This window comes from Haemaphysalis longicornis, unplaced genomic scaffold (assembly GCF_048455015.1).
Source record: "Haemaphysalis longicornis isolate Haplotype H1 unplaced genomic scaffold, Haemaphysalis longicornis Haplotype H1 scaffold_2, whole genome shotgun sequence".
Classification (NCBI taxonomy): domain Eukaryota; kingdom Metazoa; phylum Arthropoda; class Arachnida; order Ixodida; family Ixodidae; genus Haemaphysalis; species Haemaphysalis longicornis.
In genome coordinates this window covers 81656224-81681468 of record NW_027526295.1, presented here as the reverse complement: position 1 = coordinate 81681468, position 25245 = coordinate 81656224, and positions in this window count along the sequence as shown.

Below are 25245 nucleotides of genomic sequence, written 5' to 3'. Positions count from 1 at the left end.
GTTATTTTCAGATTTATGGGTTTACGGTTACCTGTTCGCTGCCCGTTGCTTCCAGTATTAACATATGCACGTGCAACCCGCAGGCAATGACCTTTGTTGCCGTTTGCGGTAACACGAACGGTGCAAAAAGACAGTCAGTGGCGTACACTCCACAGTGTTGTTCTGGCATTGATGTGTAGTTGTCCTGATGCCCGGTGTGTGGGTGTCAGTCTGTGATAGCACAGTGCGTGGTGCCAACAGGTAACTGTGCAGTGTAGAAGTGCTACAGCACCACATTCGTGCGAGGGGCTTACAGAATTTACAAAGCAACTCTTTGCGGGCTTTTCTGATGTCGATGGTCTGCGAAACACACTGCAGGAAAGACAACTTTCTCTGACGAAGTGCTGATTGTGGTTTCAAAGATGGTTGAAAATCCGAAGTTGTTTTTAGTCGACAGGCAGTCTTCAAAGGCCAAAATCCACATCATTACACCCTAAACGCAGTGCAGGAAAGTTAACTTACACACTCTATTTACTCCAAGGCGCAATAAGTACCTCAACAAAAAAAAAACGCTTCCTGCGAGCGAAATCGAATCTGGGTTCCACGTGTTTTTACCGGCTCTGTCTAGCCAATTTCGCCATGCTTACACAGCTTAGACCTTTCTGCCTTTGGCCAATGACTCGGGTTGCGTGGGCGAGAAAAAGGGGCATGGATTTTTTTCACTCATCACAGCGCTAGGTTTGCTTACTCATCATTTCTTTCATTGTTGCCACTCGAGATTTGCAATTGTTCATGCTTCACGTGGCCATGTTTACCTGCTCATTGCCCATTCCTCCCAGCATAGACAAATGTATATGCAGAGTTTATGTCAACAAACAGTAGTTTATTTCATGCTGTTGCTTCATTTTCCTTGCAGGCTTTACCTGATGTGATATATGAATTTGTGCAACTGCAGCTCTTCTTGCATCAGTTTCTGCCTAATGCAGTACTTTTCCAGGTTATTATTGCACCTTAGCCGTGTTTCTGCCCTTATTCTCCAAATGCACTTGTAGCTTTCTGGTCCAGATGTTTTATGCATTCTTATGCGCATTATCCAGCTCCTCCTCTATCGTGTGCTGCTTGGAAGAGTACGTCACTGTATATATATAGTCAATGTATTTTGTTTAACCTGCAATTGTGCAGGTCAGTGCAGTGCAGTGCGGACCAGTGCAGTCATGTCATGACCCCATGATTCATTCGGCGTTTATCCAATCAAATAAGACAAACCGTCGTCTGCTGGAACAGCAGACGACAATAAAATTGCGCCACCGCAGACATTTTTCCATGCAATAAAGAAAATGCAACCATTTTAACATTGTTTTTTGGTTGTAGTTAACAAAATACATCCACAAAACACACATTTACAGACCTCACCCTCATCGTGCGGTATAAAACACCAAATGTCTCATCTCAGAGGGCAAACATCAATGATGTGAGAGCCCTCGCCACAGAACTTCTCGACGACAGTTCTTCGTCTGACAAAGAGTCGGGCTCCGAAACAGCCATGCTAATGCATGAACTGTCCATGTTTCTGTACTGGGTGTAACGCAACCGAGTGCCCCTGTACGTGGAAGCGGTGGTACCGCGCAACATGGACTTTGAATTCCAGCGAATTTTCCAGCTACCGCGCGACGCGGCCAGGCACCTCATTGAACATTTCGAGGCGTCTCCTTTTTACCCCAAGGCATTGCATAGAAGGCCATGAATGTCGCCGGAGAAAACATGTTTGATTGGGCTGAAGTATTTGGCCACGCAGATGACGATGAACCATATCGCCGACAAGTTTGATGTGGCCGAATCGTCGGTACAGAACAGCCTCAACCGCCTGCTGGGCTTCCTCTTCGGCATTTCAAAGGAAGTAATCCGCTGGCAGACAGAGACCAAGCGCGAGCGCAGCTTTCAGGCTTTCCGGACCATGGCAAAGATGAAAAGCGGCAAGCAGGAGTTTCCGAACGTCATCGGCGGCATCGATGGCTGTCACATCGAAATACCGAAGCCAGCGGTGTCCGAACACTCCTACTACAACCGCATGAAATACCACTCGATCCTTCTGCAAGGAATATGTAACGAACGGAAAGAGTTCATCGACGTGTTCGCCGGGTATCCCGGATCTGCGCATGATGCCCGGGTCATCAAGAAAAGTTTCTTTACTGAGGATGCTGCTGCCAAGTGTGAAGGTGAGCGCTAGATATTGCTCTGTTGAATTACAGAAAAGGGTAGAAAGCAAGACCACTAAAATGCGTACGTACGTGCGTGCGTGCATACGTTTGCGTACAGTGGGGTCCACTCTTAAAGGGAAACGGCGAGCGCGTGGCCACAGCGCTCCGCGAAGCGCCGGCGCCGAGAAGTGGCGAGAATCGGAAGCAGCCGGCACATGCGCGCTGGCCTCAGGAGGAGGCGCAAACCGCTTGTCGTCTGCTACGGCGCGCTCCTGCCGCAGAGCAGGCGAGAGCCGGGAAATGCCGCTGTCGAAGGCTGCTGCGTTAGACGGGCAGCGCGCCCATCTTCTCGCTCGAACTAGAGCGCGGTTCGTGCCGCCCCATATTTCTTGATGGATTTTACTCACTAACTAGACCCCCTTTTTAGCAGAGGAGCTGTTCTAGAGATGGCCCTGACGAGTATCTGCTGGTATCGTGTCATGCTCTCTGAAGGCAGTTTTTCCGCCTCCCAAAAGCAGGTACCCAGCATTTTAAAAATTCACAAAAGGAAAAAAAAAACGCCCTAGGGCATTCATATTTTCATACAAGAGGGCTCATATCTGCCCTGACAACATGTCTTCCCAGCAAAGCATTGTGTTTATAGGTGAAGCCAAGTTTAACGGGATCGGTGTAAGCTTGGAAGCTGGCTTTTCCGCATTGCCTGTTGCGCAGTGAAGCATGGCCATCTACGGAGGGTGTATAATTACAGAAAACGGCTGTAACTGTTGTTTTAGCGGAACTATGCGAAAATAAAATGTGTGACAATCATCCGCCAAGACGACTCTACCTTTACGCACCACAGCTTCGCTGATCAACCTTCTTCACAGAGTGAAAGGGCACTCATTTTTTTCCCCGTAACCGAGATGTGTGAACCAGTCGAAGTGCCTGTCAGGCAGAACAGCTGCATTCCTTGCCCACTTTCTCACAGCGGATCTGTTGTAGGCTTATCCCCGTGTGTACTTAGAAGCATGAAACCCGCCCATCTTCTTACAATTTCACACACCATCTCCCTATGGGCCCCTGCGCGCCACCGGAGCTTCATAGTTTGGTATAAGTTGGCGTTAATGGCCCCTAGAAATCGTCGTACCGACAATTCATTCATGTTTAGAAAGGAGGATGACTGTAGGTCTGTGTAAGCGGGCTCTCCAAAATGAAGGGTTGCACAGTAAAGCCTACTCCAATCCCGCTGAACGCTTCCCTGGCACGGCGGCGGAAATTTGTCGTCAACAAATTACCTACAAACAGCTCCGCTGGTTATCCACCTTCTTAAACGGAAATGGCACTGCATTTTTACGTATTCTTTACACAAAGGGGCACACTATCAGGAGGTAACCAGCAGAAAGAATAGATATCACATTTTCCACGTTAATAAAGACCAACGTTGTTGGCCAACAATGACCTATTACCTCGACGAGCTATACAGCGCGCTTGCGGGAGAATAATGAAAGTCTAATGTTTCCCCCATATTCTACGAGACGCAGCTCCCGCATTATAATGAGTTATGTAAACGTATAATTTTCTCTCATTTGCTTTTTTTGGGTTGCGATAAGTTTACGAATTGAAAAGCCTCTTAGTGTAAGCTGCAATAATATGAAAATCTGGATTTGATGTGAATAAAGCAGACATGCTATAAAAATTTTGATTTCGGGTGGCTTACTCCGATTTTAATAAACAAAATTAGTGTTCTTCGCCGCTTTGAACGATGCATGATACGCTCGGTTACAGTGGTTAGTACCGGATGACATCGCCGTGGCACTCAGCCACTGCGATGATACGCGCATGCAGTGACTCATACAAGACACCGGCTAATGTGGGGCCCATTTGAGTCGGTCCCACTCCTGCTGGACTGCCGCCCACAAACTGTCTGAGGACAGTCCGTGCAGAGATTGCCGCGAAAGCGCCGTTTTCATTCTTCCCCAGACGTTTTCGATGATATTTAATCCGGTGATTGGGGAGGCCACGTGAGAATGGTGACACCTTGTTGTTGGAGCAGTGCCTGGACTTTCTTGAACGTGTGCTTAGGGACGCCATCTTACTGGAACACGTAATCGTTTCCAGGAAACTGGCCGCCATTGAAGAAGGGGAAGGCGCCACATTTTGAAGGATTTGGCAGTACTGCTTGGCAGTCAGCTTTCCCTGAATACGCACAAGTGGTCCCAATCCGTCTTTCGTAATGCAGCCCTACACGCTCACAGTAGTCCGGCCACTGGCAGCTACTCGGACGAACTGTGGCTGGTACCTAATGCATATAAAGAAAAGTGTATCACCATGCTGTTTCAACCCAATGGCATAAAATTACCAGTATAAACTTACGTCGTTATAAAATGTGAATTGATTTATTAATTGTTTACTTGTGTACAAGCCATTATAGCTAAACCGTCCATGCCATTGTGCTAAAGGGGACATCAAAAGGAAGTTACCAAGCGTAACCTCCAAAATGAACACCGGAAAGGTTTCTCAGTCGTCTCTGGTTCATACCTTTAACACGAGTTCATGGGGACATCAAAAACTTTGAATTACCCTGGGGTAATTTGAATTACTTTGGGGACATCAAAAACTTTGAATTTATACGTAAATAAAAAGCATTACACTTAGTAGGCAACACGTCTCCTTTCTTGATTTTCGTTAGAAAATGAAATCTCGTCACCAATTTGACCTTACGACACCGGTTGCCGTGATAGTTCAGAGTTATTGTTAAATTAAAAACCTTAATCGTCCACCACGGACGCTGCTCAAGCGGCGCCTTGCGCGAAGAAAGAGTTTAGGACCTGAAAAGAGAGAGCTACGTACGCTGCCGGGAGTGTCAACTGAATTGCCACTTTATCGACTGTGCGCTGCCTCAGTTGCGATGGTGCCGACATAGTGCAGAAAAAGGCGTTGATTTGGCACTTCAAATTTTGAATTTTATCCAGAAATGACGATCACATTGATGCTTTTTGTTTAAAGTAACTTGCCATTCACGGATTTGATGGGTTCTAGCTTCGAATAATGGAGCAATTTCTCCCATCGAATTGCATGTAAATTGACGGCACCACCCCAACAGCAAATTGCAATTAAGCGACTTACGATTATCGAGAGTCCACTGTATTAAAATTACAGAAATGTATCTAACTGGGTGCGCGGTAAAGAGGCTTCAGTCATGTGCCAGTGACTAAAAACTTTTTTTCTGCATAACCAAATTGATTAGCCACAAGGAGCTTACCGGCTGTTGGCGGGTCGCCAAACACGAGCCTTCTGGTCCCAGCACGTCGTGAAGGTGCATTCGTCGGAGAAGACCACCTTCGCCTAGTTTTGTGTCGTCCAGGACATGTGTTGCCGAGCAAACTGCAACCTCTTTTCTTTGTTGGCAACCCGCAGGAGGAGCTTTTCGGCTGCAATCCAACTGTTCAGGCCGGCTTCATGCAAACGCCGCTTGGTGGTCGTTTTTGATGCCTGAACACCAACCGTTTGGCGCATTTCTCGGACTGATGCCCCTGATTTTGCGGCGGCGACTGCGACGATTTTCAAGTCTTCCTCTGAACTTGTCACCCGAGAACTCGGTTTTCGTGGTGCATCTTTGATGCGGCGTTCGGTCCTGTACGCCTGGATTATGCGGTTGACAGTTTTTATAGGTCTTTTTGTCAGCCTGGGGATGTCTCGTTGTTTGATCCCTTGCATGCACAGCCTTACAACCTGCCAGCGCTCGTTTTCCGGCACTCTGGCCATGACGAACTCGCGGCTGCAGGAAGAATGAAGGTAGCAGCACACGAACAGCTTCTTATTACGACCATCTTAACGCTGTAACATGTTCGGTCAAATTAGCTGTGAACGAAATTTTCCGAGCTGGCTAGCTCGGTGCCCATTTCCACTTCCGTTCGCATCTGTTACTTTCTTTAGGGTGCTCTAAGCCATTACACCCGTCATTGATAAACAGTAGCTACAATATCTAAGGCGGACTCCCGGCTGAAACATCTATCACGGAATGCTGAGATTGCGCAGAAGCATAAATACCGACGTGTTCAAGCAATGCTGCAAATAACTGACTTGAACGTGCAAAGTGTAATGTAAACGCCATGCAGTGAAGCGCATCTTAAGGAGCTCTGAAGATTTCATGACCTGAATTCACATTCAGCCAACCCATTGGTAGGCCACAGGTGATTCGTTCGGTCGAAGAGCAGGCGGTTATGCGGGCAAGCGCTCGTGAGCATAATCGTTAGCGTATTCGCGAACCTGCACGTCGGCGTGCTCGTGAGCGTCGTGCGGACCCCAAAGTTCTTCATGCTGAAGTGCAGGGCAGCAAGCAACGTAGGCCTCAGTTGCCATTGTACGTTGCGTGGTTACCATCAAGCTTCATGTGTTTTACAGTTTCATTTTGCTTATTTTAAATCGGAATACCCCATCTTTTTGTAATTTGTAATGTGGTAATTTGTTGACGACAAATTTCCGCCGCCGTGCCAGGGAAGGGTTCAGCGGGATTGGAGTAGGCTTTACTGTGCAACCCTTCAGTTTGGAGAGCCCGCTTACACAGACCTACAGTCATCCTCCTTTCTAAACATGAATGAATTGTCGGTACGACGATTTCTAGGGGCCATTAACGCCAACTTATACCAAACTATGAAGCTCCGGTGGCGCGCAGGGGCCCATAGGGAGATGGTGTGTGAAATTGTAAGAAGATGGGCGGGTTTCATGCTTCTAAGTACACACGGGGATAAGCCTACAACAGATCCGCTGTGAGAAAGTGGGCAAGGAATGCAGCTGTTCTGCCTGACAGGCACTTCGACTGGTTCACACATCTCGGTTACGGGGAAAAAAATGAGTGCCCTTTCACTCTGTGAAGAAGGTTGATCAGCGAAGCTGTGGTGCGTAAAGGTAGAGTCGTCTTGGCGGATGATTGTCACACATTTTATTTTCGCATAGTTCCGCTAAAACAACAGTTACAGCCGTTTTCTGTAATTATACACCCTCCGTAGATGGCCATGCTTCACTGCGCAACAGGCAATGCGGAAAAGCCAGCTTCCAAGCTTACACCGATCCCGTTAAACTTGGCTTCACCTATAAACACAATGCTTTGCTGGGAAGACATGTTGTCAGGGCAGATATGAGCCCTCTTGTATGAAAATATGAATGCCCTAGGGCGTTTTTTTTTTCCTTTTGTGAATTTTTAAAATGCGGGGTACCTGCTTTTGGGAGGCGGAAAAACTGCCTTCAGAGAGCATGACACGATACCAGCAGATACTCGTCAGGGCCATCTCTAGAACAGCTCCTCTGCTAAAAAGGGGGTCTAGTTAGTGAGTAAAATCCATCAAGAAATATGGGGCGGCACGAACCGCGCTCTAGTTCGAGCGAGAAGATGGGCGCGCTGCCCGTCTAACGCAGCAGCCTTCGACAGCGGCATTTCCCGGCTCTCGCCTGCTCTGCGGCAGGAGCGCGCCGTAGCAGACGACAAGCGGTTTGCGCCTCCTCCTGAGGCCAGCGCGCATGTGCCGGCTGCTTCCGATTCTCGCCACTTCTCGGCGCCGGCGCTTCGCGGAGCGCTGTGGCCACGCGCTCGCCGTTTCCCTTTAAGAGTGGACCCCACTGTACATATACTATGTGACGAGGGTTTTCTCAAAATGAACGTACACCAAGCACAGCTTACTGTCCTCTGTGCCGGATGGCAAAAAATGGGGAACAGCTCAAGAGGGGAGAGTCTATGTGTTTAGCAACCGAGAATAAACTAATAATCTTTATTACTGACCCAGAAACAGGCAGAATTTAATTCTAGCTAGAAATTCAATTTCTATCTCATTTTTACCTGGATTGAGATTTTGTTTCGGCTCGCAGCTATTACTTCCAGCTAGCATTTCTCAGTCCAGCTGGAAGAAAAAACCCTGCAAGCTGGAAATAATTGTCTCTAGCTAGACTCAGAATTTTTCTAGTTTCAAGCTATAGCTTGCAGCTAGAATCTGTAAATGTAGACAGAAATGAAGCTGGAAAGTGTGATTCGTTGCTAGAAATTCTCTTCCCATTTTCACAGGAAAAACACGGGAAACTTTAACGGAAGCCTGAGCTGCTGTAAACACACACCCCCTTTAAAAATTGACAACATTGACATCTGTTTTTTTTTTTTTTTTGGATAGCCAGTAAGGCTAAACCACGGTATGTTGGTTGGGCTAAACTAAGTGCAATTTCTGTGTTTTTATTTTATCGCAATCGCAACACTAAGGTCACGCGTCTCCAGCTTATTTTGGTTTTCTTGCGTGGTTAATAAGCATGCATGCATGTCGCTCAAAGCTCCATTATCTTTGGTTTAGGCACTCTCACACTGAATGAGCTCCTGGGCTCTAGACTCCGTAAGCCCTCCTTATAAGGAGGGGCTAAGGAGGCTATAATTTATCTAACCGTACGATAAACTGTTTGTAAATATAGTAATCGTAATGTCAACCTTTTTATCCGAAAAGAAAGAAATAAAATAAACATATATTTTACGTATGCGCTAAATGTAGGTCTTGTTAAAACTTGACTATCGTACTAGTTAGTGTTTGTGTGCGGGTGTGTTCTCCTCCTCAGCACTGTGTCAGTTCTTTGGCACGCTAAAATACTTTTGCTGAAGACATGCCCTGACGGGGAAAAGTTAGTGCTAGGTTTAATTATTTGTTTACAGCTGCTTTCTCACCGTCCTCCTAGCTTCATCGTTACGTGAATAATAATTCAAAAGCCGAGCTTGCCAATGTTCAACAGCGTGTTGCACTACAGTGTAAGGTTCAATGTAAGAATTTTGTAAAAGCATTTTTTTTTCTTTTTTAACATGGGTGCGCGAGCCATATACGCAGAATAATTAATTCGGAGGGGTGTTTAGAAGGTTTTCCTTGCGCGCAACATTGATGAGGGTCATTACACTGCTTCGTTCTTTTTTGGCATTCGGCTTGCAGAAATGCTTATACATATAATGCAGTTTCATTCGTGATGTGCTTACACATGTGTAACCCAGGTGGCTACCTCCTTGGTGATTACGCGTACCCTCTGCTGCCCTGGCTCTTTCTCCCGTACAAAAGTACAACAAAAGGGTTCGCACAGCACGAAGAGGACTTCAACAGGCTGCACAGCCAGCAAAGGGTCGCCTTTTGTCTCATGAAGAATCGTTTCCAGAGGCTCCTCTACGTCAACGCACTATCCATCAAGCAAGCCGTCCTTATCATCATTGGGAGCTGCGTGCTGCACAACCTGTGCATAGGCACCAGTGAATATGACAACACCGAGCTGCCCACAGCAGGGCTGGAGCTCCCCTTCCTGACAACGACAGCGACCTTCAGCCCGCATGTGTGGGAGACCTCAGGGACGAAATAGCTTAGTTTGTAAGTTCGTGCGTACGCATAGCAACCCAGTGCGCTGTATGCATCCTTTGTACACGCATGGTGCTAGGAGAGATTGTCGTGTTTAGTTTCTTACACAAGAAAACTCTGTTTTTCATTGGTTCTAGTCATTTCAGACAAGACAAACCACTGCGCTGTACGCATACTTTGTACACGCATGGTGCTAGGATATATTGTCGCGTTGATTTATTACACAAGAAAAGTCTGTGTGTGTAATCCCTTTCCCGTGGGTTGTGTTTTCTTGGTCATGGTTATATAGACTGGCACGCACTGTTTGGTTTATGTGTGTTTTTGTGTACATTGCATACTGCCACACTTAGCCAAATGGTAGGCCTGACTTCGCTTCTGTGAAGCGCTTGTGAAAGTGCATAGCTTAAAAATGAAAAATCCAAGATTAATGCTTTTACAAGCTTAATTTACAACTAGGCTACAAAGCATGCCCTTGTGGAGGGCTTCGGATCGATTTCGACTACTTGGGGATTTCCACAGTTTGCTGAAACCTCGATACACAAGTGTGTTTGCGCTTCTCCTTCACCATACGTTCATAGTTTCCCAGTCGCTATGTTTTTTTTCCTTCATTAGCAAGCTCGTCTTGCATTTATACTTGTGTTGTGTTCTTGGATAGTTGCGTGGGTGCCCTTCGAAAACCTCAGTACACGAGGCACTGTTGCAATAGATGCTCAGTTATAAGAAACATCACGAAACATTTTGGTTGATTTCCCTGTGTTAGCGGTAAGGAACACTGCATACAAGAGACATGGCTACAAGACTCCTCTGCTACTTAGGGCAACTTTTTTACCTTCCTAGAGCAAATTCTTTGCTATTTAGCAGAGGCATGATGCAAAAAGCACTTATATGTGGAAGATCTTGTGGATTATGGCCTTGAAGATGAAGCGTAGCTTTGCAATCAAAAGGTCGCGCAATTTTGAACCTCTTGAGGAATTTGTGTTTGCAGATATTTGCCTTTGTGCACTCGAATACCTTAGAGATCATGTGATCCTCACGAAGTAAATGTTGCTCCGTATGATAAGAGCCGGGGGGGCCGATGAAGGTATTTGCAGTGCACGAAGTGCGGCAGTTGAGGCTTGTAACTATCACTGAGCACTGTAACAATATTGTGAGCAGCAGCGAGGCTTGCAAAGGGCAGTGCTTTAACTCCACGAGTCGAGAAGGAATGCAATGTAGTCACTAAAACTACTTTTAATGACGTTTTTGGGGGCCGGCATGACCAATTTTCTTGTGCCATGTTTAGGGAAACTGCGCTACTCATTGATAATAACTGATGCAGGGCGACTCCTCAGTGTGTTCACAATTTTTGGTTACAAGATACCGTGGCTTCAAGACACATTTTCTGGGTTCCTCTAGTGTGCCCTGTAAGAACGCCTGGTTGTCCCCTGTAACTGTATACATATGCACAATTTTCAAGATTTTGTTCTTGCTTGAGTAGTAGGAACACGCCAACTGAATTCTAAGCATTACACTGCGCTACTTTTTTTAGAACCTCTCCGTCTTTTTTGAAGAATATACAACTCATGCTTTATTGCTCAGTCCATGTACCCACTGTTCTTTCTATGTGTCTTGCCAATAAGCTTGCTGGTATGTTTACTACCAGCACAGTTCTACCTTCACTATAGCCAACCCGGGCCACATTTCTGTTCCTGTGGATGAATTCCTACCGAAGCATGGCACATTCCATGAAATGCAAAACGGGCTATTGGTAATCTAGGTTGTCTACACAAATCGACTTGAGTTTCTTAGAGGTTTATCAAACAAGAAGTGGTTTATGCAAGTTTTTACCTGTGCTAACGCGACGCAGTTTGGTGATTCCAAGAGCTGCTTCCGCAACACTCACTTCGGCTGACCGCTGTTGTCTCAATAAATGTGTTTGCTGAAACTCGCAGACAGTGTAAAACATACTTAATAAAAGCCCATTAACGGCTTCTCATATGTCCTCCGTTAATTTTGCGAACCCGCTACACTCTTCCGAATGCACCCTATAAACAAACGTACCAAGACAGCGGTATCATTTGCGAAAGGGTAAAAATTTAAAAATTCGGTGACTCGAATTGATCGATCGATCGTGATTGGCTCATGCTCGAAGGTGCTTTACAGACGACTGTCTATTCCAAAAAAATGCAAACAATTTACAGGTAATATTTATAGCGCATAGCTCAGGAGACCTGAGAATGGGCAAAGTCCAGGCCCACATGTACGATAACTCCGCTTTCTCCTCAAAACACCAAACACCACGGTTTGCAAACAGATTCCAACCTCCCAGAGGGTTGTTACAACAGAGCTTGAGCCGGGACTATCAAGTAACGCACATTTGTTCCCGATTGGCAACAACTGAATGCATGTGTATGTACAATGTCATGTCACCAAACACTTCCTCCCTCATGACGGTATACAGAGATTGCCTTGAATCACATGTGAACAGCACAACCAACAAAACAACAACCAAACAACTGCAAACTCCCAGCTACGACCATGAAACCACCCCCAGTGAAACCCCTTAAGAAGTGTACATACAATTCATTCCTGAAATTGCACTCCAAGCAAATGATGTCATTCTATTGTAGCCCATCCCTCTTGTCCACATACTCTCATCGCACACTTTTGACAAACCAACCACGACTCCCTTGTCAACGCGAAGCATAGCCACAGCTGTGGACCCACCACCCCGTAACTTTGGGCAGTTGAACATTTCCAGCCACCGTGTTGCGGCTCTCCATTCATACTTCCTGAGCCCTTTGAAGAACTTCAGACTTCTCGTAGCTCTAGCCAACATAACACACCCATTCCTGGCAAGCACAAATGCAATGATTGGCCTCAATAAATTGACAAAAAATACACTCCTCTGGTTTCCAAAAAGAAACGGGAAAAAAATAGCTGTCAATAACAGTCACTCCTCTCCTCTCGGTCTCCTACAAACATACTCGCCGCGAAAGACACGAAGACAAGAATGACTCCTGTGGCTGCCATTCACACCTCTTGTATACTACATGAACTCTGCTGGCATAGAAACCATGAAACACACTGATAAATGATCTGCTAACATTGATCAAACTTACAAAAAGAGTGGAGAGAGAAACTTCTGGTGCACAGCAAATGGCGCTGCAGGCACAACCTGATGGGCACTGATGTATTAAAGCAATGCCTATTACTCACACTTCATTGAGTACCACTGTTTACTCAAAACAAAAGGGATATACTACCGGGCAAGTAACCTTTAGGACTATGCCTGCACTACTACTTTCGCACTTCTTACGAAGTGCATGTACAACCTGGCAGATACGCTGTAGGAATATGGTTATTTGCCTGTTTACAGAATTATATATATATATATATATATAGTCTGAAAAGATAGAAACACACAGAGCGCGAAAAAAATAAGGTTAGTAGAGACAGAGACAAACGACGAGAAAAACGTAGAAAAAAGAAATAAGTTTACTGACGTTTCAGGAAGAGGACTCCCTTTCTTCAGAGTACAAAATAAGTTCGTTTCAGAGCTATATATATACAGAAAATGTAGCCAGGGCGAGGGCAAGGTAAGAGGAGGGAGCGTTTGTACAAATTGACCATGGTTGGTGGGTAGCAAAAGAATGAAGAGAGAGCGTTAAAATAGATTCTAAAAAGGATAATAAGAACACACAGTCACGCGGTACGAACTTGGAAAAAAAGAGACAGAGAAGAACCAAACACTGAGAAAAAAATAAATAAATAAAAAATAAAAAATAATAAATAACAAGGTAATTTTCCTCCCCCGTGGCAACGGGGGTGAAAGAGGCGTCAAAACAAGATATGCCCATGCCCGTGTTTGACATGGGCAAAAAGATTAGTCACGCGGAACGAAGACGTTCCAAAGAAGATATGCACACAAAGGGTGAACATCTGCCCATTCACTCCCGTTCTAGGAATCCAAGTAAGGTCATTGAAACAAGACACACGTGGCTTCTGTTGGTGGGAGACAGGGTGGCGCCCAAGAGCAGTAGGACAGGCAGTTTCGACAGGAAAGAGTGTACATTGGTATACAAAGAGCGGGAAAAAAAATAACCAGGTAATTTTCCTCTCCCTCGTGGCAACGGGGGTGAAAGAGGGGTCCCTCCAGCCCAACGCCCTCCACGACGTCCCCGGACACACGGTCCAACCGGCCAGCCCCGCGTGCCGCCATGACCACCATGGACACGGACCTTCAGCTGAGCGCCAGGGACCCAGACCCAGAGTCCCCGGACGCCCGCCGCAGCCTGAAACCCGTACGTGCTCCTGCGACCACGGCCTCGGAGCACCGACGCATCGCCTGCAGCCCAACCCCGAGAGTGCGCCGCGCCAAAAGCCCGCCGCGCCCGCCCTCGGGAACTACAACGGCCACCGGAGCCCAACCACAACCGAGCCACTGGAAAACGCCAGCAGCGGATCCGCACTGCTATGGGACGCCCCAAAGCCAGCCTACAACCTCCGCAAGAAAGTGTCTTCTGCGCCGACAAAGTGACTAGGCTCCAAAAAACCCGGTAATGCGGCTTCCTACCCAGTATCAAAACAGTTCTTAAAATTAAGAAAGATTACTGAAAAACGCATACGTTCCGAAATGCACGTTTCCGCACTTTCACAGTATTTGTCTGCCAAGGTAGCTCCCATGGGTTTGAGGGTTAGACTGAGACCTGCAACTGCCGAACTGTCCCCTTCCAACAAAAAAAAGTGGCAACAAGTACTAGACAACGCATCCTCGCAATTAACGCAGATTATTCTAGATCACTACGAGACTATGTCCCATTCCCTCCGCCAGGAAGAGGAAATTCTTAGTAAGGATCTAAGCGAAAGAGAATCAGGCCTTCTACGCAGCTACGAATCCAAAAAGGCATCCGCTATATCCGAAACAAATATCCGTAAATTTTCCCGAGATAATATCTCTAGCAATGACAACATCCGCAAGAATAAAGTTAGCCCCATTACCAATGGCTGTCCATTATCTGGGACTACATATGAAAATCGCCCCTTAAACGCGCCAAATACTAACCATTCACAAGCTCTCATTAGTGCCAGTACTAGTGAGTCGGCCAACGCAAATCCAACTTTTTATTCCCCTTCTGTAACCTCTCCCCAGGCTACTAAAACTAACAAAAATCTCACCGGAAATGTGATGAACCTCTCTAGTATTACCCTGTCACCAGATCAGATGAGCGCCTTGTCAAATGGTCTGAATTTTTCCCCGGCAACTGGCGGTTTCAACGAATTTCACCTTTTTAAGGACTTAGACAACTTCGCCAGAAATATGAGACTGCGAGAGTACTTCCATGACCGTCCTCCAACCGACGAAGCCCGAACCGCATTACCTAGCCATAAGCACTGGACCCCTCCCACGCAGCGCGATACATGCCTCGAAATGTATATTAAAGCCGTTCATCGCGATGTACGAGCAGCATACCAAAAGCAAATCCCTTTCCGCTGTAACATCACAAACAAGGAAAAGAAAGCCCTGGAGGAACTCGCAAGTTGCCCCGAAATAGTAATCAAACCGGCCGATAAAGGAGGCGCCATCGTGATAGTCGACAAAGCTGACTATGTCAACGAGGCTCATAGACAACTATCAGAATTTGCGTTCTACAAAGTACTCCCTAGCCATCCCACTAATAATTATAAGCTAATTGTCAAAGAAAAACTCACTGAGCTTGTTCAAAATCAGGAAATAACTGAAACTGCTCGTTCTCTTATCCCCTTAAGCCCAGTATCCGGTAGATTCTACCTTCTTCATAAGATTCATAAAAATAACAACCCAGGTCGCCCCATTGTCTCTGGCATTGGTACTGTCACCCAGAACCTCTCGCGGTATGTCGACTCTCTCATTCGCGACATTCCCCCCAGCTTTCCATCCTTCATTAAGGATACAAATGATTTTCTCTCGGATATCATGAAGATTGAAATTCCCAACAGCTGTTTACTTGTTACCCTAGATGTCGTGTCGCTATACACTAACATTCGGCATGCCGATGGGATCACCGCTGTATCATGTGCGTATGAGGGGTCGGCGGGTGACAAACCTATCGATTCTCTCACCCTTGAAACTTTCCTTCACCTTATCCTTGAACTTAACAATTTTGAGTTTGATGGTGTCCATTACGTGCAAGTCAGCGGAACGTCAATGGGAACCAAAATCGGGCCCAACTACGCGAACATCTTTATGGGATGTCTAGAGACAAACTTCCTCGCAACCCAAAGTTTGAAGCCATTGTACTACAAAAGGTATATAGATGATATATTCACGATTTGGCAGCACGGTGAAATAGAACTTCTTGCGTTTATTGAGGCTTTTAACCTTGCGCATCCTACCATCTCCCTCTCTCATTCCTACTCTACGCACAGCATAAATTTCCTGGATGTTACTGTCACAGTTTCTCAGGGCAGACTTCAGGCTAATCTCTACAGGAAACCTACGGACACGCGTCAGTATTTGCACTTCCACAGCAGCCATGTCAGGCACTGTAAGACTGCAATACCTTATAGCCAATCTCTCCGTTTTAGGCGAATCTGCACAGGCCAGGCGGATGTCGATTCTAACTGCAGAGAACTTAAAACCGCACTCTTAAATCAAAAATACCCAGAGCAGGTGATCTATGACGCGATTACACGAGCTAACCAGTTGAACTGCACCGACATTCTCCGAAAAAAAGCTCCAAAACCCAATCAACAAACGAACCTCGTTTTGACCCATTCGGCCTTTTCTCCGAAAGTTGCATCTTTACTAAGGAAACATCACAATATCCTCGCTCAAAGTGAACGCCTAAAGAGAATATTCCCCGAGCCACCACGTGTTGTTTATATCACGCAGCAAAAATTTGGTCGAAGTTCTCACTAAATCCAGCATCAGCCGACCACAGACTACTGGTTGCATGCCCTGTAACAAACCACGGTGTAAGGTATGCCCACAAATGACCACCACACAGCGCGCCGCCAGCACAGCTTCAAACTATTATGTTAATGTAAAAGGGAACTTTAACTGTGATTCCGCCAACATCGTATACCTGCTGGAATGCACCCTCTGCGGCAAACAATACATCGACCAGAATGAAACACCCTTTCGTTTGAGGTTGAACAATCACCGTTCTCAAGCAAAAACCTGCCCTTCTTTGCCTCTATCAAAGCATGTTAACACTCCTGGTCATTATTTTAAACAACTGAAGGCCACAATTCTTGAATGTAGTTTTAAAACGCATCACGATCGCGAGGTTCATGAGTCTTACCTTATCTATAAGTTTAAATCAGCGTCGTTTGGCATAAATGAAAGTTATGGGAAATTAACCTGTCTTTCCTCCGATTAAAATTTCGGCTGCATTTCTCAGGCTAGTGTTATGCCTGTTCATTTCTTTCCCTGAATATTATTCTCCCAATTGTTGGCGAGCACCCGTAGTTGGGTATAGTTTCGTGCTAGCACGACGTTTTTTAGCACAATGGCTTCGCTGAACCAAATTTGATGAACAAGTCTGGACGTTGTGTTCTGGGTAGAAGGCTGCAGTACCATTTTTAGCTTTGATATTCTCACCTTGTAATACTTTTGTGAACGGAGCGTGTGTGATTGCTTTCGTGTCCTCTTTCTTTTCTGTATTGTTGTTTTTTAATATTCGTTGCTGACCGCCTCGGAACTCCCTGAACTGGCACCATGCGCCCGGCAGATGAATACCACTTGCTGCCGCGTCATACGCGTGCACCTGAATGTTTTCTTTCTTTTCATGACCCGTTTGACCTTGTCTTTTTTTTCTTTTTTTTCATACCAATGTACACTCATTTCGAGTCGACACTACCTGTCCTACTGCTTCTTGGCGTGACCCTTGCCTCCCCCCAACAGAAACCACGTGTCTCACGTTTCAATGACCTTACCCGGATTCTTAGAACGGGTGTGTGTGCATTTGCCAATCTTATTTTCCTTGTTCTGCGTGACTAATCTTTTTGCCCATGTCGAACACGTGCATGGGCATATCTTGTTTTGACCCCTCTTTCACCCCTGTTGGCACGAGGGAGAGGAAAATTACCTGGTTATTTTTTTCCGCTCTTTGTATACCAATGTACACTCTTTCCCGTCGAAACTGCCTGTCCTACTGCTCTTGGGCGCGACCCCTGCCTCCCACCAACAGAAGCCGCGTGTCTCTTGTTTCAATTACCTTACTTGGATTCCTAGAACGGGAGTGAATGGGCAGATGTTCGCCCTTTGTGTGCATAGCTTCTTTGGAACGTCTTCGTTCCGCGTGACTAATCTTTTTGCCCATGTCAAACATGGGCATGGGCATATCTTGTTTTGACCCCTCTAATTACCTTGTTATTTATTATTTTTATTTTTAATTATTTATTTTTTCTCTGTGTTTGGTTCTTCTCTCTCTCTTTTTTTTCCAAGTTCGTACCGCGTGACTGTGTGTTCTTATTATCCTTTTTATAATTTATTTTAACGCTCTCTCTTCATTCTTTTGCTACCCACCAACCATGATCCATTTGTACAAACTCTCCCTCCTCTTACCTTGCCCTCGCCCTTGCTACATTTTCTGTCTTTATATAGCTCTGAAACGAACTTATTTTGTACACCGAAGAAAGGGAGTCCTCTCCCTGAAACGTCAGTAAACGTATTTCTTTTTTCTACGTCTTTCTCGTTTGTCTCTGTCACTACTAACCTCATATATATATATATATATATATATATATATATATATATATATATAAATATTCACACAAGAATTCGCTAAAGAGAAAGAGTTGTCTTTTGCTCAATACAACGTTTGATCTCCTGTGCATGCCTCGGAGAGAGTTAGGCTTCATACATATGCACGTGTGCTGTGTGTGGAGGTACGGCTTCAGTGTTCACAAAATGCACTTTTGTGCACAGTCACATGTAACGTGTACAGAAAGCTGTAGCGCGTGGTGCGAAACTGAACAGTCGTATAAACTGGTCCTAAAAAATATTTCCAGCCGGTAAGCAATCGTCACAGCACACCCACAAACATACATAGATATATATCTAGTCACACATTAAATAAAACAGAACACTGGAAACGCAAACAAAAATTGATACTACAGAAGCTGTCGAGAGAGGAGAAAACAGGACACGTCAAGAAACCTCACATCCTCTGCCAGGAGAAAAAAACTAATGGTTAGTCTTATTTTTTCTACTGCCTCCACTAGCGTTCTCAACAAATCCTCCCTGGTTTTCCTAGATTCTATTTTTTCCTTGTGGCTTCTCTCTGTGTTTGCCTCATTTAGGCACATGGCATCAGCCATCAGCAAAAGTCTGCGCCAGTTGCTGCAAATCGCGGCGTCATCCCTTGGGGTTTTTTGGGCCCTGGGTGCAGCAGCGCCCTGGCTAGTGGCACCAGCCTCAGGAGCCTCTCGTTGTGGTTCTTCTTCAGGAGCGCTGCTAGGGTGAAAGAAAAAAGCTATGAGTGCATCACAGGCATCATGACTGGTTACTTAATGGCACACTGGTCCAGACACTTAACTAAAATTTTGAGAAAAAGGCATTAGAAAAACTACACCTACCTACGTTGCGCAATACCTGTCTTGCAAACAGAAAAATCAAGCCTGTCTTTTTTTGGGGAGCATGCTGTTCTGCATTTTCATGCATTGATGGTGCTAGGTACAAGTTGTATAAAGAGCAGGATTGGTGCTGGTTTTGTTGGCTGCCAATAAACTTAGCAAGATCGGTGCTCGAATGAGAAGTGACGTGTCTGGCTGTAGTGGAGTAAAAACTAACGCAACACTTCATTCACCTAAGTAACAAGACGCACGTGTTAATTAGGTAAACTTATACGGGATCAGTTCGTTAAAAGTGCGGCGAAAGTACATCGTTGCGGCGGCCGCCGCCTCCTCTGAACGCATCCCCCGGTAAACAGTGCTAGACACGTGCATCTCCCGTCCTAAGCCTTGACAGAACTAACTTCTCTGGAATAGTTTATTGATACACAGTTGACATGTACTTAGAGACGGCATTTAGGCAAAACCATCGAAGCCGTCTTCCTCCCACTCGCTAACACATAATTCAGCAACTTCAAATGGGAGTTCCGCAGGCGCATCGCTGTCGTCCTCCGACTAAGTGATATCTTCTTCGCCCATATCGTCACCACTCGCGGACGGGACCAGTCCGGCCTTAATGAACCCAGCTACAACTGTTGCACCACATAAAGCGAAAATACCACGACGGGCCGCCAGTAATCCAACAGCCTCTGCTGCAAGTGTCTTCGCCCTGAGACCGAGATGCAGTGTAGACGGCCCTCTGCCTTGTTGTTGTTGATCCACGTCTTATAGCCTCTGTTGCAAGTGTATTCGCCTTGGGACCGAGCTGCACTGTAGACGGCCCCCTTCCTTCGGTTTGTTGCTCGAGCACCAACGTGCGCAGATGACCCTCGAGCTCCGGCCAGCGTGCTTTCTTGCGGCGGTTGGCCCCCTCTGTAGATTTCAGTCTGGAGCACGCTGGTGGCTTTGCGCCAGTCCCGTAGAATTTTCTCACTAACCTCTAACTGCCTTCCCGCTGGCCGGTTTCTATGTTCGTGTGCAAATGCAACTGCACGTAGCTTGAACTTCGCATCATAACTTTTTCACCTCGCAGGCGCCGTCATGCTTGCCGAGAACTAGGACACGACGGATGCTCTGCTAGACCTGCGAGGGAATCACGACGCAAGGTGTCATGGCAACGCGAACGGAAGCGGTCCGAAAACTGAAACTTGTTAGCAGGAAGGCGTCATTTTAAAAATTAGCAGCACATTTACCTCCTTGAGAGTAAAACTATCAATAAAAATTTATAAGCTGCATTTTGTTTTTGCGAACCAATTTGATGCTACTTTGAATTTATTCCTAACTATAGTTACTCTGCGTGGCGGACGGTGGTGCGCGGTTGTCACACGCCATTATCGCTATGATTTTGACCAGAAAAAGGTGCAAATATTTCGATTTAACGTCCAGAGGCGACATAGCGGCTATGAGAAACGCCGTAGCGGTGGCCTTCGCATTCATTTAGACCATAGAGCTGTGTCTCTTAACAGCACACAGGCACCTTTTCGAGCGCGGACCACCCGTGGGCGCCACGAACCGGAAGGCCAAGATGCAGCACTGGGTCGAGCATTCTCAGTGCGGTCTTTGTCGCCGACCCATACATGACACTGCCGTAGTCGAGCCGAGACCCCACCAACGCTGTGTACAGGCGCAGCAGGAGTTGTTTGTCGGCCCCATAAGATTGATGTGAGAGGACCTTAAGAATATTCATTGTTTTTAAGCATTTGCATTTGAGCTGTCTGATATGTGGGATGAATGTAAGTTTTTCGTCGAATATAATACCTAAAAACTTGTGTTCCTTGTTCACAGGAATTGGCACATTCGCAAGAGTGATGTGTGGGTCCGGGTGGACCCCACGCTTCCTGGAGAATACAACACAAGAGCTCTTTCCGGGATTAATTTTAAAACCATTCTTGTCTGCCCAGCCGGCAAGCTTCTTGACGCCGAGCTGGACTTGACGTTCGCAGATGGACATATTACATGATTTAAAAGATATCTGTACGTCATCTACATACATAGAGTAAGAAATTGTAGGCGGCAGTGCCTTCCCAAGGGAGTTCATTTTTACTATGAAGAGAGTGCAGCTTAGAACTCCGCCTTGCGGCACGCCATTTTCTTGCACGTGTACCTTTGACAGTGCAGAACCAACTCTGACGCGAAAGGTTCTCTCAGACAAATAGCTAGCAAGGGTGTTAAACATATTACCAGAAACACCGAATGACTTCAGGTCAGTAAGGATCCCATAACGCCAAGCGGTGTCATAGGCCTTTTCTAGGTCGAAAAACACAGTTAAACAGAACTGTTTATGAATGAAGGCATCCTTAATATATGACTCTAGTGCCACAAGTTGATCATTCGTGGATCGCCCCGCCCTGAAGCCTGCCTGGCAGCTCTCGAGAAGGCCGTTATACTCCAAAAAGTACACGAGCCTCCGGTTTATCATCTTCTCGAGAAGCTTACACAGGCAGCTGGTCAGGGCAATGGGTCGATAGCTAGCGGAAGAAGAAGGGTCCTTCCCTTCTTTCAAGAATGCTACAACTATGGCATCCCTCCAAGACTTTGGAATGTGCCCCGAAAGCCATATCTTGTTGAAAAGGTGAAGAAGTGTTACAAGAGTGTCTGTGTGTAAGTTCTGTATCATTGTATATGTAATGTTGTCTGGGCCTGGCGCTGAGGGTTTACACGTGCTCAGAGCACCCCTCAGCTCATGAAGCGTGAACTCGGAGTTATAAGAGGTGGCTGACCTGTCATTGTCATGTAAAGGTTTCTTTTCGGCCACGAGTTTGTGTTTCATGAAGGTGTTTGTGTAGTGTGCTGAACTAGAAACGTGTTGGAAGTGTTGTGCGAGTGTGTCAGCCTGGTCTTCGAGTGTGTCCATTGTTGTACTGACCAGAGGCAGGCTGTGTGTTTGATGTCCCTTGAGTTTGCGTATTCGTGTCCATACTTTCCGTGTGTCTGTGTAGGAGTTAATTGATGTTATGAATGTATGCCAGCTCTCTCGTTTTGCCTCACGGCGCACACGTTTTCCTAACGCCTTGGCCCGTTTGAACAAGAGGAGGTTACTCGACGTGGGGTACCGGCGAAGGATACCCCACGCCTTGTTCTGGGCCTCTCGCGCCCGCCTACAGTCCTCATTCCACCACGGCCTCCGCTGGTTGCGCGGGGCAACAGAGGCGTGGGGAATGGACTTTTCGGCGGCGTCGAGGATGTGCGCCGTGAGGAGTTGGGTAGCTTCTTCAACGTGTAGGTGTCCTATGGATGTGTGGTGTAGTTTGGATGTCTCTGTAAATGTGTTCCAGTTAGCTCGTGCTTCATTGAACCTATTATGGGAAGATGGACTGCTCGGGCCTTTACCTATATACGTTAATGAAGTGGGGAAATGGTCACTGCCATATGGGTCCGTGCCCACACCCCACTCGAGAAGAGGAAAGAGAACTGCGGAGCCAATAGCCAAGTCAAGACATGAGTATGTGTTGTGACCTATGTTATGGTGTGTAGGCTGTTTATTGTTGAAAAGGCATGCTCCAGAGGATGTAAGAAACCTCTCTATCAGGCGACCTCGGGCATCCGTACGAGAAGAGCCCCAAAGAGAATTGTGAGCATTAAGGTCGCCTGTTAGAATGTATGGTTCGGGCAGCTGGTCAACCAGCGCCTCGAAGTCAGAACTCAAAAGTGTAACATCAGGAGGAATGTATATGGAGCATACCGTTATCAACCTATTAAATATTATTAAGCGTATTGCTACAGCCTCAAGGATAGTGTTCAAGGTGACAGGGTGGCATGCTAAGGATTTCCGGACGATTATGGCCACACCGCCGGAAGAGTGTGTGCAGCCATCCCTGTCTTTCCTGTATACCAGGTAACTATTCAAGAAATTTGATTGTTTAGAATTCAAATGTGTTTCCTGAACACACATTACACTTGGCTGATTGGTATGCAGAATCTCATACACGTCGTCAAGATTATTCAGAAGGCCTCTGCAGTTCCATTGAACAATATTTTCTCTTCCCATTATTTAGTGTGAGAGCTACTGGAGTGTGTATGTTTATGTGTCGTCTTTCGGGGCTGTGACTCTTGGATTGGGCTTTTTGGGCGGCCTATCTGTAGGCTTGGACGTCGGAGGCCGCTCCTTGCGCTGCGTTGCAGGCAAGAACGGCACGACGTCCATCTCGTCGTCCGATGTCCTGGGTGTGCCCGTGGAACCGGGCCCCCCGGACTTGGCCCCCCTTCGGGGGCCCTTCGTTTGACCCGCCACCGCCGGTGGTGTCGGAGGCACCAGAAGTGGCACGGGCGGTGCGGTGGCGGTGGGAGCCGGTGCGGGGCTCGTGGTGTCCATGGCACACTCCAACGCACTGGACGATGGGGAGGCACGGACGGGAGCGGCACCGGCCCCGACAGAAGAGGTTGCCACCACAACCGCTGCTGCCTGAGCAAGCGGCGTGGTGGCGGGTTGGGCTACCAGAGGCAACCCAGGGGGGGGCGGGGGCGGGTCCAAGTCCGACTCTCGGTACTGGGTCCCCGCCGAAACAAGACGCCGCTCCGCCCCCCGGCGAGCTGCGTCGGCGTACCTGCCCAGAGGGAAGGAGGCGAACCTCTTCCGTGCCTCTGGGAAGGTGATGTTTTCGTTGACTTTCAAGGCAATGATCTGTTTTTCTTCTTTGAACTTTCCACAGCTCCTAGAATAGGCAGCGTGTGGTCCCTGGCAGTTGGCACAGGTGAAGTTCTCGGATTTACAATTGTCAGTTTGATGATCATGTGCTGCACATTTTGCGCACGTCAATTTACCACGACAAGACGTTGTGCCGTGCCCAAACCGCTGGCACTTGAAACAGCGGCGCGGGTTCGGCACGTAGGGTCGGATTGGACATCTCAAGAAGCCTGCGTTGACCGACTCAGGAAGGTTAGAGCGGTCAAGTGTCAAGATTATGTGCTTGGTTGGAATTATTTCATCATTTCGGCGTATGGTGATTCGCCTCACTGCTGTCACGCCCTGCTCTCGGAGGCCCTCGAGCAGGTCTGCTTCAGTCTCATTCATTAAATCCCGATCAGAGATCACGCCCTGGCAGCTATTGAGGCTGCGATGGGGCGTGATCTTGATGTCAACATCTACCATGCGCGTTTGCTTGAGGAGGTTAGAGGATTGTTGCTTGCTTTCTACTTCTATCAAAACTTCTGATGATGATGGTTGCATTTTAATGGCGCAAGGCCAACTGGGGCAAAGAGCGCCAAAAAAAAAGATGGTTAGCTACCACATATTAAAGTCAATACTAGAAGTGAATAGCACCAGAAGTAAAAACAAATAAAGACAATGAGGATGGCTGGTGTAGAGGGCCAGGTTGTGATTATGCATGATACGATATGAGATTCAGAAATTTAACTTCTGACAGATAATTAAAAACCCGTTTGATAGCAAACATTGGTTCATCGCCTAAGAAGTGCGATGGGTGGAGTGGGATTTGTTGTCTGTAGATTTCTGGAAAGTGTTTGCGTCGTGTGGTGTGAAGTGCCCTGCATGTTATTAGTATGTGCACTACGGATAGGGCCTCTCCGCACCTGCCGCACTGGGGTCTAGGAGATCCCGTCAGCAGATACGAGTGAGTTGCATGCGTGTGCCCTATCCGTAGCCTAGCCAAGGCGACTTCTGTGTTTCTGTTGTGTGAGTCAGCTGTGTACCGTCCCAAGTGTGGCTTTATTACATGTAGTTTGTTGTCTGTCTGTTCGTCCCAGTGTGTTTGCCATGTTCTGCGCAGGTGTTGTCTTATGTGTGGCTTGAGGTCTGTATATGGTACGCTTGTTATGTCTACAGTGTTCCTGAGTGCAGCAGCACCGGCCCTCTCGTCTGCCAACTCGTTCCCAGCGATCCCAGCGTGTCCTGGGACCCAGCAGAGGAGCAGCCGATGCTTGTCCGCATACACCGACATGATAGTGTTGAATACAAGATTAACTATGTGGTTTTTGGGGGGTGTATGCGATGACAATGCGCGAACAACACTCAAAGAATCTGTGTAGATGATAGAATTGGGAATTTGATTTTCAAGGATATGTCGTACAATCAGTAAAATTCCGTACGCTTCTGCTGAAAAAATTGTTGTGTGCACGCTCATGGTTCTGGATGCACTGAAATCCGGACCATGAGCAGCGCACGACACTATAGTGGAGGTTTTAGAAGCGTCACT